The sequence below is a fragment of the Pogoniulus pusillus genome, chromosome 2, assembly GCF_015220805.1.
Source record: "Pogoniulus pusillus isolate bPogPus1 chromosome 2, bPogPus1.pri, whole genome shotgun sequence".
NCBI classification, from domain to species: domain Eukaryota; kingdom Metazoa; phylum Chordata; class Aves; order Piciformes; family Lybiidae; genus Pogoniulus; species Pogoniulus pusillus.
In genome coordinates, this window is record NC_087265.1 from 3055650 (window position 1) to 3072356 (window position 16707).

The 16707-nt window shown below is 44.8% G+C and overlaps 1 long non-coding RNA gene across 2 annotated transcripts in view; it reads left to right on the plus strand.

Moving 5' to 3' along the window:
• The window catches only part of LOC135187508 (uncharacterized), a 30007-nt gene extending 16722 nt beyond the window's left edge, over window positions 1–13285 (plus strand). For both annotated transcript variants that reach the window (XR_010307352.1, XR_010307354.1), the window contains 2 exons: window positions 12444–12587; window positions 13113–13285. This is a non-coding gene — a long non-coding RNA (uncharacterized LOC135187508). The remainder of the gene's footprint in view (window positions 1–12443; window positions 12588–13112) is intronic.
• Window positions 13286–16707: the final 3422 nt, after the last annotated feature.

Genomic DNA, 16707 nt, shown 5'->3' on the forward strand with positions numbered 1-16707 from the left:
GATCGTAAAAGATCAGGTTGGTGAGACAGGACCTGCCCTTCCTAAACCCATGCTGGCCTCTTCACTGTTTCTATTTGATAGAAGTTCTCATCACAAACCCAAATTTTGTTTGTGCATTTCTTTTTAAAGGTAAGATTCTGCTTTTGATTGCCTTGTTCTGCAAAAAAAAAACGACCCTCAACTGATGTGTAGTCCTTGCTAGAATGTAGGGTATTTCTGAATGGTTCTACATCAGAAGAATGAAAATAGCCAATTATACTAATACCACTAAATGCCATGGCTGGCTAGAAAGTGGAAATCCCTTCCCGTTACATATTTTCTCTTTTTAGAAAAGAAATAAATCCAGCACTTGGATGAAAACTTAAACCCACAACATTCTTCATGCAAAGGGGTTTCCAAAAAGAGACTGTTCTTTTTAACAGCAACTCACCCTGATTTTCCAGGTTGCTGGTAACAATGAAATTGATTAGAACTTTTTAAGCCGGTTAAGCAGGAGGTGATTATTTGAATAACCCAGAAAAGAAAACTCTGCAAACCAACTACTGTTTTTCCAACAACCTTTTATTTTATTTTTTTTTCCTGGAAAGGATATTTTCTGTTAGAAAAGCAATTTCAACAGGAAAAAAAAAATTCTGCTATGGTCTGTTAATTAGAGCATCTGGTGCACCCAGCTGGCCTAAGGTAAGATCAACTATGAGTATGTAGCAGCAGATATTTGCCCAACTCACTGTTTCAGATTGTATGTAGAAGAGCCATCAGTCTCTCCACAACATTCCAGTGCCTGCCTCAAATGTCCTTGCCTTGAGCCAGGCTCTGTCCTTGTCCATTCTGTGGCAAAGCAGAGGATTGGGACTTTCCTTTTGGCAGGCATCTTATGGATGATAAAACAATGCATTTAAGGTTGACAAGACAGACACCAAATCTTACGGCATTAGGGTTTAGCAAGAGGTGAGACCAAGAGCTATTTAATCATCAGAAACCTTTGGGCTAACCCAAGCATGCCCTTGATTCTCTGGAGGAGGTCAACCACTGTCAGTGAGGCAAAAATGTCCAAGTCCCTTCACAGGATCACAGGCTCACAAGATGTTAGGGGTTGGAATGAACCCAAGGAGATCATCAAGTCCAACCCCTCTGCCAGAGCAGGACAATGCTATCTAACACAGACCACAGATGAACACATCCAGACAGGCCTTGAAAGACCCTAGAGAAGGAAGGAGCAGCCACAACCCTGGACAATCTGTGCCAGTTTCACCACCCTTACTGGAAAGAACTTCTTCCAAAAATCCAGCTTCAGTCTCCTCTCTTCCAGTTAAAACCCTTTCCTCCTTGACCTGTCTTTACAAGACCTTGTCAATACTCCCTCCCCAGCCTTCATGTAGACCCCTTCAGATACTGGAAGGCCACTGCAAGTTCTCTTTGAAGCCTTCTCTTCTCCAGGCTGCACAGCCCCAAATCTTGTAGCCTGTCCTCATAGCAGAGCTGCTGCAGCCCTCTGAGCATTTTGGTGGCCACCTCTGGACTGGCTCCAACAGTTCCATGTCCTTCTTGTGCTGGGGGCTCCAGAACTGCACACAGTACCCCAGGTGAGGTCTCACAAGAGCTTGCTTAAGCCTTGCTGAAGTCCAGCAGTAATGGCTTTCAGAAAGTCACTTTTAGCATTGTGAAGCAAGCACACCATTAATTTAAGAAGCTAATAATCAAAGCTCAATAAACCTTGGTAAGTATAGCATGTTCTCGAGGCCCATCAATTCTTTTTTAACATACTGCTGTGATTCAACAGATAAAAACTAATAATTCACAATTAACTTGCTAGACTCAGACCCTAAATGCATGCACAGTTTCCATGGAAGTCAGGATGTTGTAGGGCAGAATTTAGTCTGTGTGTTTAATTCATCTTAATCACTATTATTAATTCATAACTCCTGTTTCAAGAAATGTATTCAGTTAGTTTTACATTAGTCAAAATCAATTGGATGTGATTTATTTTGATCATCCAAGATTACAATTTTGATGTATCTCCGCTCATCCTGCATGTCAAGCCAGGCACTGCTAAAAGAAGAGTCACCTTCTGTATCTTCAATTTATTCTTTATCAGGAATGGGCTGCCCAGGGAGGTGGTGGAGTCCCCATCCCTGGAGGTGTTCAAGCAAAGCCTTGATGAGGCACTTAGTAACATGGTCTGGTTGATTGGACAAGGCTGGGTGCTAGGTTGGATTAGATGATCTTGGACGTCTCTTGCAACCTGCTTGATTCTATGATTCTGTGTTTTCGGGGCAAGCCTAACTCTGGTGGGATTTCACGCAGTGGAATGATGCAGCGAGTGATGAAATGCCAGTGAGATGTCTGGTTAGACCTGGAAGAGTAATGTGGTTGTCATGCCAGGTAATGGCTGCAGGCAATACAGATTCTCTGGATTTCATGATCTCAGAGGTCCTTTCCAGGCGGGACCAGAAGTCTTGATGGCTGCACTTTTGCAATCCAAACAATTGCCAGCAGGACAAGGGAAGTAATTCTTCCCTTGTACTCAGCACTGGTCAGGCCACACCTTGAGTACTGTGTCCAGTTCTGGGATCCTCAGTTCAAGAGAGGTGTTGAGATACTGGGAGGTGTTCAGTGAAGGGTAACAAAACTGGTGAGGGGCCTGGAACACAGCCCTGTGAGGAGAGGCTGAGGGAGCTGGGAGTGTGCAGCATGGAGAAGAGGAGGCTCAGGGCAGAGCTCATTGCTGTCTACAACTACTTGAAGGGAGATTGTAGCCAGATGGGGGTTGGTCTCTTCTCCCAGGTAACGAGCAACAGAACAAGGGGACACAGTCTCAAGTTGTGCCAGGGGAGGTCTAGGTTGGATGTTAGGAGGAAGCTGTTGGCAGAGAGAGTGATTGGCATTGGAATGGGCTGCCCAGGGAGGTGGTGGAGTCGCTGTCCCTGGAGGTGTTGAAGCAAAGCCTGGATGAGGCACTTAGTGCCATGGTCTGGTTGATTGGCCAGGGCTGGGTGCTAGATTGGACTGGATGAGCTTGGAGGTCTCTTCCAACCTGGTTGATTCTATGGTTCTATGAATTCTGTGATTCTGTTCTGTTTCTAGACACAAACATAGGAGAATTGGTCCAAAATCTGGCTTAGCATCATCTCTTGTCAAAAGTGGTTCAATTTTGGATTCTGCGTCCATCCAAACCAGCGACTTTCTGGAGACCAATTTCAAATACAGGGTTTGGTTTCTTCTGGACCCCATCAACTTGTGTGCTGAAAGAAACTTGATATCCCTGTGCAGACTAGGGGTTTTGAACAGGCCTGTGGCTCTTCTGATAGGGGAATTCACTTGGGACCTGAGTCCAACAAGCCTTCAGGTGATTTTGGAGTAAATGCAAGGTGTTGACTGCTTCTCCTTTCCCTCTAATCTGTCCTGGTGAGGACACATCTGGGGTACTGTGTCCAGTCCTCAGCCCTCCACCTCAAGGAGGACATAGAACTGCTTGAAAGAGTCTACCACAGAGCCACAGAAATGATGAAGGGAATAGAACATCTCTGTTACAAGGAGAGTCTGAGCGAACTGGGGCTGTGCTGCTTGGAGAAGATGAGAGGTGGAGAGATGACTTCAACAATATTTATCAATATGTAAAGGTGAGTGCCAGGAGGCTGGAACCAGGCTCTGCTGGATGATGCCCAAAGGCAGGACAAGGAGCAATGGGTGGAAGCTGAGGCCTAGGAAGTTTCATGTAAACATGAGGAGGAATTTTTTTCCCTGTGAGGGTGACAGAACCCTGAACAGGCTGCCCGGGGCAGGATTGTGGAGTCTTCCTCTCTGGACATATTCAAACCTCACCTGGATGTGTTCCAGTGTGATCTGCTCTAGGAGATCCTGCTCTGGCATGGGAGTTGGACTGGAGGAGCTCTCAAGGTGCCTTCCAGCCCCTAACATGTTATGATTCTATGATCCACCCTACAGCAACAGGCCATTTTAGAGGGATGCTTGGGTGAGAGCTGAGCACACAGTGCAGCCTGAGAGCTTGCACCAAAATTAAGTGCTTCTAAGCGCAATGCTTTCACTTGGGAACTGGAAAATGACATAGACAACTTTACCTGGACCTTCCCTCCCAGTATTGGACTCAAATGTATCTACGCCTGTTGCTTGCTTGTGCGAACAGAGGCTGTAACCAGGTCTTACTTCTCCAGGCATCTTTGCTGGAGATTTGTGTCTGAATAAGATGCAGAATCAAACCCTTGGTTTATAAATATAAGTGGTGACTTCAGGTCAGCGCAGTGAAAGAGGGTTTTGTTTGGCTGCTTTTCTTTATCATTACGTTGAGCCCCACTCATGCTGTCTCTCCAGTTTGCACTTACTTGTGCTTGTTGCCAGCTGGAAGCAGCACTAACGAATAACACTGGATGTTAAAGTCCATTCAAATTCCTACCATGATTATATGCCTTCTGAAGACGCTCATTAGCTTCCCCACATATCTTTGTCTTTCTCCTAGTTTTTTTCCAGCTAAGTATTACCATTTTGAGAAAAGAAAACGCTCTCCTTTTTGCCTCTTTAATGGCATCTCCAGCAAGAGAGACAACTCTGCAGAGCGAAGAGAGAAAACAAATAACTCAAACTCAGGATCACAAACCCCTGGTCATTAAACCTGAGAGGAACCTCCCTCGCTTTGCATGGCGCAGGGCTGCCGTACAGTGAGCTTGGTTAAGCTGAATTCATGAGCTTGGTTAAGCTGAATTCAGAGAGCTTTTGGGGAATTAAAACAACATGCTCCGTACCAAGATGCCTTCACTTCCTGTGCCTTCATGTTAAACCCTATAGCACTGTGGATCTTATAAATGATTGAGTTATTTTTAAACCACTGGATGTCATCCAGCCACTCTGTTTCACACTGGATTAATTATGTAAGAATACTGACTTGTTCGTCACTAATGTTACAACTTTTAAAAACAACATGCTGTTTAAATTCAAGCTTGGCAACTCTTGCCTGAATCCCCTCAAATTTATGGCACCACACCCATAGCATAATAAAATCTTTAGTGGTCCTTTGTCTTTTAGCTCGCCTTCTATTTTTTCTCAAGGGTGTTTTATGCTGGAAGATGCATACAAAAGTTGTCCAGATGTTATTTGTATCAGAGCAGGGATTTCAGTCCAGCTATCTGTGGTTGCAAATGTTTATTTTAATGGGTTATTGTGCAATCCTTGTTGTGTGGACCTCAGTGGCCTTATATGTACGTTCTCAGCCATGCCAGCACATTGTTTTTAGATATATTATTTTAGTTCCTGGTCACTGGGGGGGGGTAGGGGGAGTGAAAAATGTAACACCTGTAGGAGCAACAGACAATCCTCTCGCCAAGGTCCACGCAACGGCTGGGTGCGAGGTCACAGGGCCAGCGGGATGGTGTGTGGGAGGGGGGCACATTTCCACGTGCTGAGACAAAGAGCTCTGCTCGGTCACAGCAGTGTGCGCTCAGGGTTTGTTTTACCAGAGCTGTTGCAACAAACGGAGGGGTGGATTTATCGTATGTAGTTGGGAGTCTAGTGAAATCTTAACCGACGTTTCCCTGATACTGGAGTAAATAGTTTATCTCGTAACTAAAAACACACATTGTGTACACCAATTAGGGCCCAGGATTTCAGCTCATTAAAACAAAGTCAAAAATGCAAGTTTCGTTATGTTCTCTAAAGGCTATGAACAATTGCTGGAGGAAAATAGTCTGCAGAGCCTCCCATCGAGCCTGTAAACGGAGTCAGACAGTGTCTAGCATCGAAGAGCCATCTGCAAGGCTCTACCTGCGTGGGTCATGGCATGACCAAGATGTTTCATAGCAACCAGCTTAAAGCTAAGTTAACGTGGCAAAAGTGCCCCCACTTGCATTGTCCAGCGAGTAAGATGATGGCAATTCATGCAATGCAATTCACATGCAAAGAACTGAGCCCATGTAACCTTTAAGAGAAAACAGTTTGGGGGTGTGCAAGAAAAGACTGGATGAGGCACTTGGTGTCATGGTCTAGTTGACTGGTTAGGGCTGGGTGCTAGGTTGGACTGGATGAGCTTGGAGGTCTCTTCCAACCTGGTTGATTCTATGATTCTATGTTGGTTTATGTATTAATAGTCACATATTATTTTAACGTGCTTAATTAATATAGATAAGCTTAAGCCATTATAATGTCATTTAAACCCACATAATTTCCTTTTTGTAGGAATCTGTGTGTCATTGACACTGTTGTGCTCAGTTCCCATCGTTCCAAAATCATGCTTAAAGTAATTAGATTTAAGAAATACAATTGGAATTGTTCTTTGTCTTTCTCCTTTTTTTTTTTTTTTTCAGCTTTCAGCCTCACATTTTGAACTTCTTAATAATAAGGACCAGGGGCTGTTTTTTAACAGCTCAAGTTGATGGTTTTAAGCGTCAGATGAATCCTGGAGCTTGTGCTTTGATTAGGTGGTACAAGGGAAATGGCTACTATCAGCAACACAGAATTGGTCTGTAATTCTGGCCAGCCCTACTTGTTGTCAACATTGTTCAACTGCACAGGGCTTTTCTGTGAGCAAATGAGTCCAACCAGCTAACTTGCCCTCAGATCGAAGGTATCATGTCTGTCATGAGTGGCATCAGTCCTATCGTGGAGATAGCTTGATTGGGAACCAGTGAAAGCAGTTAACAGATGGCCTTTTATAAATCTGGGGCTGGGCTGAACGTTAAATATTTGTGTTCATGAGATTATGGAGTTGGAAGGATATGCCACATGGCTTTTCTGACAAGATCCCACATGTCCAGTGCGTGATGCATGTCCTGGAGTTGTACATGGAGGTCCCAGTGCATCCTCTCTTGTGCCAGTTCCTAAAACAAAAGGGTCAAATATCTAATCTTGGAGCTCCTCCATGCCAGGGAAATCCTGACTGCAACAGAGACCAAATCCTTCCTGCAGAGCCTGAGACAATTCGAGTCAATGAGATCCATTTCTTCCTCGGTGGTGGGGTGAGAGCCACAGACCCCAGCGCTCCAGCGGTCCTTCCACCTGCAGGTCACTGCACTTGAAACCTTGAAGCAACACCTGGGAAAAAAACCAAATCCCTGTCTCAAGTCTTAGCAGCTGGCTAGGAAATGGATTGCTTCTCGTTTGTGTTCTGTAGGACATAATGTATTTGTAAATCTGTAGAACATAATGTATTTGTAAATTTGAAAGCAGCTGCTGATGCTCAGCAGTGAACTGATTTTGTTATACACAAGCTTTGCTGTTTGGTCTTAAACTAGTGAAGCTTGCCTGTATCCAGCACTTCTCTTTGCATTTCAGGGAAGATTCTGTCTAGCTGCCTCTGTGACATATGGTAATGCTTAGTGTATGCTGTATGGCCTGGAGCCATACCACTGCAGCCTGTATGAGCCTCAGATCTCCCAGGCTAAGGGAATCAGGACAAGTCAGCGTTTGAATGCAAGGGACCTCCTAGAAAAAGCCAGAGTACAGCGTGGTGCATCGGTACAAGGACAAGATGTTCCTCTTTCAGGGCTGAGGCAATTCCCCACGTGGGGCTAAGGTGACTCTCTGCTCTCCTCGTGTTAGCCCTTTGGATTATAAACGAGACCACTAATGCACCGTAAAAGATCTCACAGATCTTAGCCATGGGAAAAGAGCAAACAATCCTGCTTCCCAAGGTAACCCAGAGGAAGTGGTGGTGTGGAGGAAAGCTCCATGAGACCTTTTCTCATCTTGTTTTCTGGGGGAAGGACTTTCTCATTACCACCATCCTTTACAGGGTGCAGCTAACCCTGCCTAAAAATCACTGTGCTTCCTATTTTTTTTTTTCCTCACACAGACTGCTCCCAGCCTCAGTGAGAAGCTGAGAGAAGACCAGCAGCATTCCCAGGGCAGCCTGGTGGGCACAGAGTCCTACCCGTGTCCCTGTGTCAGGGTGGGAGAGGAGAGAAAGAGCGTGGCTACGGATTTGGCTTTGCAGCGTCTTCTTGGCAATGTTATTAATTCGTTCTGGGACCTTGGGAGACTCTTTTAACCTCTCTTTGTCTCAGATTCAAACCTCTACAAGCAGTTATTATAACATTTGGCTGCATTATGGCATTGTTGAAAGGCTTAATTAAATTAAGTGTTCTGAGATCTTTGAATGAAAGGTGCTATCCAAGTGAAAGCTTGTTGATGGTGATGACTCTGAATTATGAGGCCAAGTCTTTCACAAGTTTTCCTCAGCCCTTGGTTAGACAAAGCTACTTTTAAGCATTGCATTTAGTGTAGCATTAGAAGTGTTCAGGGAGTGCCATGTGTATGGTCATGACATCTGACCCACAGTGGGAGTGATTTGTCAGTGGAGGGTTATAATGGTAGGAACCAACCACAAACATCATTCCCATGTGGGCAAACATGTGCTGGTCAACCCCCCCAAAAATATATGTATTTAGTTACTAAAGTTCATTTTCAAACTTTTATTGGGAAGGATGGCCAGGACATTTAATTATTTTGGGAGGGATGTTTTTCTCAGATGGGAAATGAGAAGGAGCTTCTTGAGGCAATAGTTTGCAGGCATCATGGCCAAAAGATGCACAAATGGAGACCTTCTGTCTTCATATCTGTGAGTACATCACCGGGAGGACAGCACGCAAAGCTCATTGGGATGTTCTCAGGTTGATGTCTTGCTATCAGCAGGGAGGTAGAATTCCAAACTCTTTTAATTCATATTGCTTTGTTACTTATGCAAAACCTCTACTTTAGGGCTGTAGCCCTAAAACTCCTCTCATTTTTTATCATAGACTCGTACAATGGAAGGGACATTAAAGACCCTTAAAGACTCTTAAAGATCTAGGCCAAACTCTAAGCTTCTTCTACCAAGCTGCTTCACCTGCTTCTTCACAGCTTTGCCTCTTCCAGCATAAGCTCACCTCCTTTTTTTCTTGTTTGACATCTTCACTTCTGAATTTTCCTGGGGCATCATTGTTCTGACTGCTTTTATTGGGAAGTGTCATCTTCCAGTATTATCCCAATAACCCCAGTGGGTCATTTTCTCCTATCTCTGTGGTCACCTTCAGCCAGCTATCAATCCTTCTGGATTTTTGTCTCCCACCTTGTTTGCTTTTTTGTTTCCCTTCTATTTCACAAAAGCTGCCTCATCAAAGTCAGTAGAAAAATAAGAGTAAGGCCTTTGTCAGGATATTTTAAACAGGACATTTTTGTTTGTTTGTTTGTATTTTGGTGGGTACTGTAGACAGAAAACCACATCTAGTTTTGGAGTCTGAGCTTGTTAAAGGTCTCCTTTAGAAGCTATTCTATCATAAGTGGGAGTCTTTCAATAGACAGGAAGGATGGTATTTTGGTTAAAGCCTTCAGGAGATCAGGATTCAGCTCCTAGCTCTGCATGCTTCCTGTGTGGTTTTGGGAAAGACACTTTGTGCCATAATTCCCCATCTGCAAACTAAAGATGATATTACATCCTGTTTCTCACCTTCTCCCTGCAAGCTCTGTAAAGCTGCAGAGGCTGTGAGCTCTGTGAGGCAAATACTGTCACTTTTATATGCAGCTCTTTCCACAATAGCCTTCCACTCTCAGCTGAAGACTAATGACTCTTGTAGTGCCAATAATAGATAATAATTGTAATCATACATAATACTTCTAGCTTTACTTGCACATAAAGTTGATTCTTCCAGACTTCCTGGAAGTTTATCTTGGGACCAGCCTGAGCAAAGGATAATCATATCAAACTGTGCTAAATAAGGTGGATTTCTTTTCTCATATCTTTCCCCTCTGTTTACTGAAGGAGAACAAACATCAGACTTAAGACCATCAAACTCATTTCACCTTTGTTATATTTAAACTAATTAGTCTCAGAGATGAAAAAGGCATTTCTCAGATTCCAGATAATCTTAAACAAAACACTTCATGCTGATTTTATTCTGCTTCTATCTGTGCAAAGATTAAACAATACCCACAGTTGGTTTCATCTGCCAGGCTTTAAAAAAAATGTAATCATGCCACAGAAAGAGAAGGAGGAAAATAAATCCAAGGCAAGGTTTGCAGTGCTATGAGCTTGCTCATCCTTAGTTTATCTTCTGCAAATGAGCGTGTGTAAAACAGTCCACCTACTGTTCTAGCTGCTACGATATAATGCAGTTCCACTGAATGATCCTGTTAACCTAACCTTCAATTTGCTGGGATTTGAACTCTGAATTACAGCTTACTAACATAGTTTAACAGCTGGTACAAGGGCTTCTTTTGAATTTTTAATCACATGAATTAAAGATTGCTGGAGATGCTTTTCAGACCTCCACTAGCAGTGATCCAATGTACAGAAAGACAAGTATAGGTAGCCCCGTGAGGATTAAGAGCACAAAGGTACTATGGCTTGTGAAGCTCGGCTGCACTCCTCGCTTGCCAAATTAGGAATAGCAATGCAAATTATTCATATGAAGATAAATTCACATTATGGCTCCAAATAGACCCTGAGATATTTAGCTTGATTTTCAAAATCCTCTTTTTAGCCTGCGTTTTTGTACCCAGCCTGCACCACACAGGTTTGGAAGATAAAGCTTACTTTAGCAAAAAAATGTTTCTTCTGTTCTGTGTATAAAAGAAAGCAAAGGCACACACACGAGCAAAGGAGAGAAAGAAATATAGAGAGAGTGATTGCAACTGATATCTGGAATGCAATGAAAACAAACATGACCGTCTGTGGATGTTTTGAGGTGGATGTAATCATTTGTTGCCATCGCACGGGGTGCGGAATGCGTGTGTTTAGCTTCTGTGCCTTTGCCTCTCTCGTTATTTATTCCAAGAAGATCCTCCTTACTGAGGATATTTCTCAGGGAAAGAAGGAAGGGGAGGGGAAAAAAAAGAAAGGGAAAAAAAAAAAAAAAAAAAGGAAAGGGGAAAAAAGGGGGAAATGTAGTTCAACTGGAAACGTCTCTACCCTAACCCGCCAGCTGATGAGTGCTATGAGAACCTGGGAAAACAGACCCTGCTTTCCAAGTTCATGAGCCCTGCAAGCTTGAAGATCAGCAAAATAAAGCTGATGGAGTTGTTTAAACAAAGTGAGTATGGGAAGGGGAAAAAAAAAAAACGGGGAAAAAAAAAAGCAGAGAAAAAAAAGAGAAATGAGGGCAGCAGGAACAAGGAAGCATGTTGCTTCTTAATTATGCTGTGCTCTCTCTCTCTAATGGATTGGCCTCCCCACACGCTCTAAGTAAAGCAACTGGCATGTGGCATCCTCTGCAGAGAGAGGAGCAGTGGCAAGTGTACAGCTGTTCGTGCTGACACACAGGTGTTGGGTTTTTGGATTCGATGGCTAGAGAGATTTTTAAGGGTGTATGGGGGAATCAGCTGCAGTTGTTACACAGAAAGTGAGTTGTCCAAGAATACCAGAGTTAATCATTATGTAAATCCCACTTCACAGCCAAGGCTCGGAGCTGGAATCAGAACCCTGCATCCCCTTCTCCTTGCCAGCTCTGGGTCACTCTCTGATTTCTTTACTTTACCCTTTTCATTAAGTGTTGAGTGTGAGCTGGCAGTGGATGGGGAACTGAGATAGCCAAAAAGCAGAAAGGTCAAGTGATGATGGGAGGCTGGGGTGGTCACCACCCCCTCAGAAAGCACAGCATCTCTCTGAAGATAGAATTGGCCAAAGAGGTGATGCTGAAGCTACAGGGATGTCCTAGGGGAAAGGCTTAGGATTGGCAGGTGGGGAGAAAGTTCAGGGGGAGTTCTGGCAGCTTGCTTTGGTTGCAAAAAGAGAGCACTTGGAACTTGTGCTTGAATTAATGGCACTGAGTAATATGGTGGCCTTGGGCAGTGTGTGGTTAGAATTAGAATCAACCAGGTTGGAAGAGACCTCCAATCTCATCCAGTCCAACCTAGCATCCAGCCCTAGCCAATCAATCAGACCATGGCACGAAGTGCCTCATCCAGGCTTTGCTTCAACACCTTCAGGGACAGCGACTCCACCACCTCCCTGGGCAGCCCATTCCAATGCCAATCACTCTCTCTCAGAAGAACTTCCTCCTAACATCCAGCCTAGACCATCCCTGGCACAACTTGAAACTGTGTCCCCTTCTTCTGTTGCTGGTTGCCTGGGAGAAGAGCCCAACCCCACCTGGCTACAACCTCCCTTCAGGTAGTTGTAGACAGCAACGAGGTTAGGTAGAGGGTGCCTGAGTGGCAACTGAGGATGTCACCACCTCCTACCACATTCTCTCTGTGGATAGGCAGTGATTTGTCCTTTCTCTTTTGCAAGCCTCTTAACATTGTCCCTGCTCACTTCAAGAGGGATGGACAAGGTGAACTTTGAGGGTGCCTTCCAACATGGTGCATTGATTCTATCATCAATGTATTGATGCCTCAGTTTCCCCAACTTACAAATTGCATGATTTCATCAAATGACAAATGTAATCTAAATACAGGGCAGGGTGCTATATTTCCAGAAAACTGTTAATATTCATAAGCATTTATTCTTTTTAATGGTCCAGTGAGAGCTGCCAAATGAACCAGAGGCGTCAAGAGTGACCAGAGGGACGTCGACATGCAACGTTTGGATAGGCTGCAGTGGATATGTCAGATTCTCCTCTCTCTTCTTTTGAGACTCTTGGGATGGATCAGCGAGCTGCTGATGGGTCTGTTCTCCATCTGCTCCCCACCCCCCAAGGGGGAAAAATGAAAAAAGTTCTAATTTGTTCACTTTTAGACATAATTTCACATTGTAAGACACTACATTTCAGTTTGTGTGCTCTGGGACCTCTAGGCTTTGGATTTCTGTCAGTAGCCCTCCTGGGCATTCGTGCCTCTCTGTCTGTTGCTGCCATGGTAGGCGCTGACCTCTCAAGGTTGCATTGCTCTGGTGATGGCTGAGCAGCATGGGCAGCACCAGAAGAGCAGCAGGAGCAGTATGGCCAGCCTTAACACTCCCCTGTAATTCAGATTTGAGTGATGAAACCAAAGAATGCAGAGCAGCTGGGAGCGGGTCTCAGAGTGCTGATAGTGGGCAAGCTGGGGAGTATCACATTTCTCTCCTGGGAATAGACATTTTTCCTCCTAGAGTTAAGTCTTTTGTTTTGTTTGTGTGTTCTGCTCTTAGTTTTGCTCCTTTCCCCGTGGCTGACAATGGGAAATAAATCAAATTCATCTCTTCTCTCTTGCAGTTTCCCAGGGAGGAGGAGAGGAGCAACACCTCAGCCCATTCTCCCGTGACTCCCAGCCTTGCTTGCTGACCTCAGAAGCGCCACGCTCCTTTACCGTGGCAGCCCAGCCACAGTTCCCCAGGTCTGGATCTTACCATCCATCACAGCAGCTCTGGTTCCAGCGCTTGCTAAATGCCTGAATTTCCTGCTGGCTCAATGAACAGTTTTCAGCTTGTGGTACATTATATAGCTACTGGGTGAATGGGGCTGAGCGTTCCCGTTTGGCTCCGAGCACTGCGTTCACCTGAGCTCGCTGGCAGGATGAATAGTTCGCCGCGGTTCTAGCGCTAACCCCCTTTGTGAACTAGCAGTGAGCCATGTACCTTATTACAAAGGCCGACAGCTCCCTGGAAACTTAAATCCACTCTTTCTCCTTTTCCTGACCATAGGGAGCTATAAAAGAAAAGGACTTGGTTGGTAGGCATGTAATATAACAAAAAAACCTCTGTTGTGGCAAGATCCAGACTCCCCAGTAACAATGAGGATTACGCTCTCGCATCGAAAATGCAGTTGCTAGTTTTAACTGCAGAACCTTATTATGAATTCCTACAGTGTGCATTTATGTCAGGGGCTCAGATGTTTAACTCAAGTCAACTCCGGGTAGAAAAGAGAGCTCAGCACCTTCTGAATTTTTTGCTACAGAGGGAAAAGATGCAGCTCGATTTTCTGCTTTAGTGCTACCTTCCTCCAAACCACTTCTTTAAATAGCCTGACACTGGCACTGGGCAGGAGCTGGCAGAAGAATAGATTTTTTTTCCCCTCATCTGATGGCTCGCCAAAGTTGTTTTCAAGAAGGAGAAGTAGAAGAAGAAGGGGGAAGAAAAGCACCCTTTTGCATGCCAGTCATTCACTGCCTGCCAGTTCCCATGGTTCTCCTATGGATGGTAGCCACATAACTATTCAAAGTACAGTAAACACTGAGGGAAGTGAAAAGAAACTCATGAAGCAGAGAAGAGCAAAAGAAAATAGCTGGATATGAGATACTTGGTAGTAAGAGTCACTTAGAGATCATTTTAGGATGTCCCATGAAAGCTTACCTCATTCCCAGCAGCAGCTGGACCAGAATGCTGTAGGGAGGACCTCATTTCTGCTGAATAGGGAAAACAACTGATGACACAGCAGCACCCACTGGGGGGGTGAGGGGGGGTGTAGCAGGGAGAGAGTTTTCTGGAGCCTTAGGTATGGAAAAGCATCTATGAATGTCCTTCAGAAATGCTTGGGAAGACTATGCATAGTCCTTTGCATGGACTGGTGGTCCCAGAGGAGTTGTGCCATCACACTCCTGTCTTCTCTGCTCTTCCACCCTCTGGAGTGGAGCAAATATGGGGCTTAACAGAAAAAATACTATAAATTTTTGCTTGTTTGTTTCATAAGTCAGCCAAAGACAGAGCAGAGAGGAGCTGAAGTGTTATGCTTTCCCTCCCACATGCCTGATGGGCTGAACTGAAACCACCTCTTTAACTTGCAGGATAAGGTGGCTTCAGGTACAGATGCTCTTTTATGGGCCCCCTTGGTGCAAGCAAGCTGGGCATCACCTTTGCTTTAGGTAACAGATTTACCCTCTGTGGAACAAGGCAGGTGGTGTACCAGAGCAAACATATTTCTCTCCTTCAGAACAGACTTTTAATACTGAGAGGAATTATCACTCTAGATTTCTCTGATACACTCAATTCAGATGGGTCAAAAGCTTCCTTTCCTCTCAGTGGTGCAATGTGTTTCCCATAGCATCATAGAATCCACCAGGTTGGAAGAGACCTCCAAGCTTATCCAGGCCAACCTAGCACCCAGCCCTAGCCAATCAACTAGACCATAGCACTAAGTGTCCCATTCAATCTTTTCTTGAACACCTCCAGGGATGGTGACTCCACCACCTCTCTGGGCAGCTGTGCTATGTTGATTCCCCTTTAGTACTTTGCTTAAAAAAACCTTTCTTCAATAAGCTCCTTGAAAATCTGCAGGCTTATTTGTCCATTACACTTTGAATTACACCAATAAATCCATTCAAGATTGGATCTGAAGATAACTTCTCTGACTCTGAAGAAAAGACAATGCAAAGTGTCACTGTCCTGGGACAGATCTGGGATGATTCATTTCTCTCTTGAGCTCCTTGTGCCTGGGGTTGATACCTAAGAAAGACACCTGGCTCCTTGCCATCACCACATCTTTTGCTATTCTCTTTGCCCTCCCTGGTGTCATGTGAGAATCTCCCCAGCATTGCTACATGTGACAAGCCTTTGCTTGGTATTGCACTCTTGTGTATGATGGTATAGATGAGGAGAGGACTGCAGCATCTCTTGTGAGGAAGGCTGAGAAACCTAGAGAGGAGCAGACTGAGAGGGAAGTCTATAAATTGGTATCAAAATCTAAAAAGTGGGGACAGACTTTTTTCATTGGTGCCCCAGGCAGAGAGCAATGAGCTTAAACTGGAACAGAGCTGCCCAGGGAGGTGGTGGAGTCACCATCCCTGGAGGTATTCAAGAAAAGACTGCATGAGGCACTTAGTGCTATAGTGTAGATGGCTGGATAGGACTGGATGATAGGTTGGACTGGATGATCTTGGAGGTCTCTTCCAACCTGGTTGATTCTATGATTCTATGATTCTAAAGGAGGAAAAGCTTTTTCACTTTGAGGGTGCCAGAGCAGGGGTGCAGGCTTCCCAGAGAGATCATGGAGTTGTCTTCTCTGGAGAGATTCCAAACCTGCCTGGACATTGTGATTCTGGGCAACCTGACCCAGCTTTAGTGGAGGGGGTGGGAGGTGTCAAACTAGAAAGACCTCCAGGTGTCAGACTAGAAGATCTCCAGAGATCCCTTCCAACACCCACCATGCTGTGACTCTGTAAGAGGAAAGTTCAAAACAGGAATTGCTTGTGATATCAAAGGATGCCCTCAGGTATTTGTTTAGGAAACAAAAGCAAAACCAACACAAAAACAAACAAAGCCCCAAAAACCAAACAACAGAAAAAAACAAACAACCCAAACAAACAACCACCAAAAAAGCCCCAAATCAGAGCAGTCATTCCCTGAAGGAAGAGAAAGCTGCAGGTGAAGGAGAGGATGCTGAAGATGAGCAATAGGAACCTTTGCTATTGACTCTTGAGAAGATTGGAGGGCCTGAAACCCGTAGTGAACTATTTCACTTCCCTGCAGGCTCAGCAAGGCTTTGTACTCAAGCAGGGCAGCTTTGCAAGCGCCGTGTAAGAGACAGTGACAAGCATCTGCACCTCTCTGAGGATTGTTAGCCTGTGAGGCTCACTGCGCTCTCCGGGAAGATGAGATCCTTGGTGCTGAGTGATATTAGTCTCTGCCATCAGAAGGTGAATACTGGGGTGGTGGGAGGTCCACTCGGGTTCTCTTGGCACGTGCTTTCTATTTGTGTAAATAAAAGAGGGTCCCAGAGAGGTTGTGATTGTCTCACCAGCTCCCTTACCAGCTTCCAGACCCCTCTGCCGTGCAGCTGCAGCCGTGATTCATCCCCGTTCCCATGCTCTCCTCGCCAGTGAGAGTGCAGCAGGCACCTGGTGTGCTAAATAATCCTCAAGCAGTAGGCTCAGAGA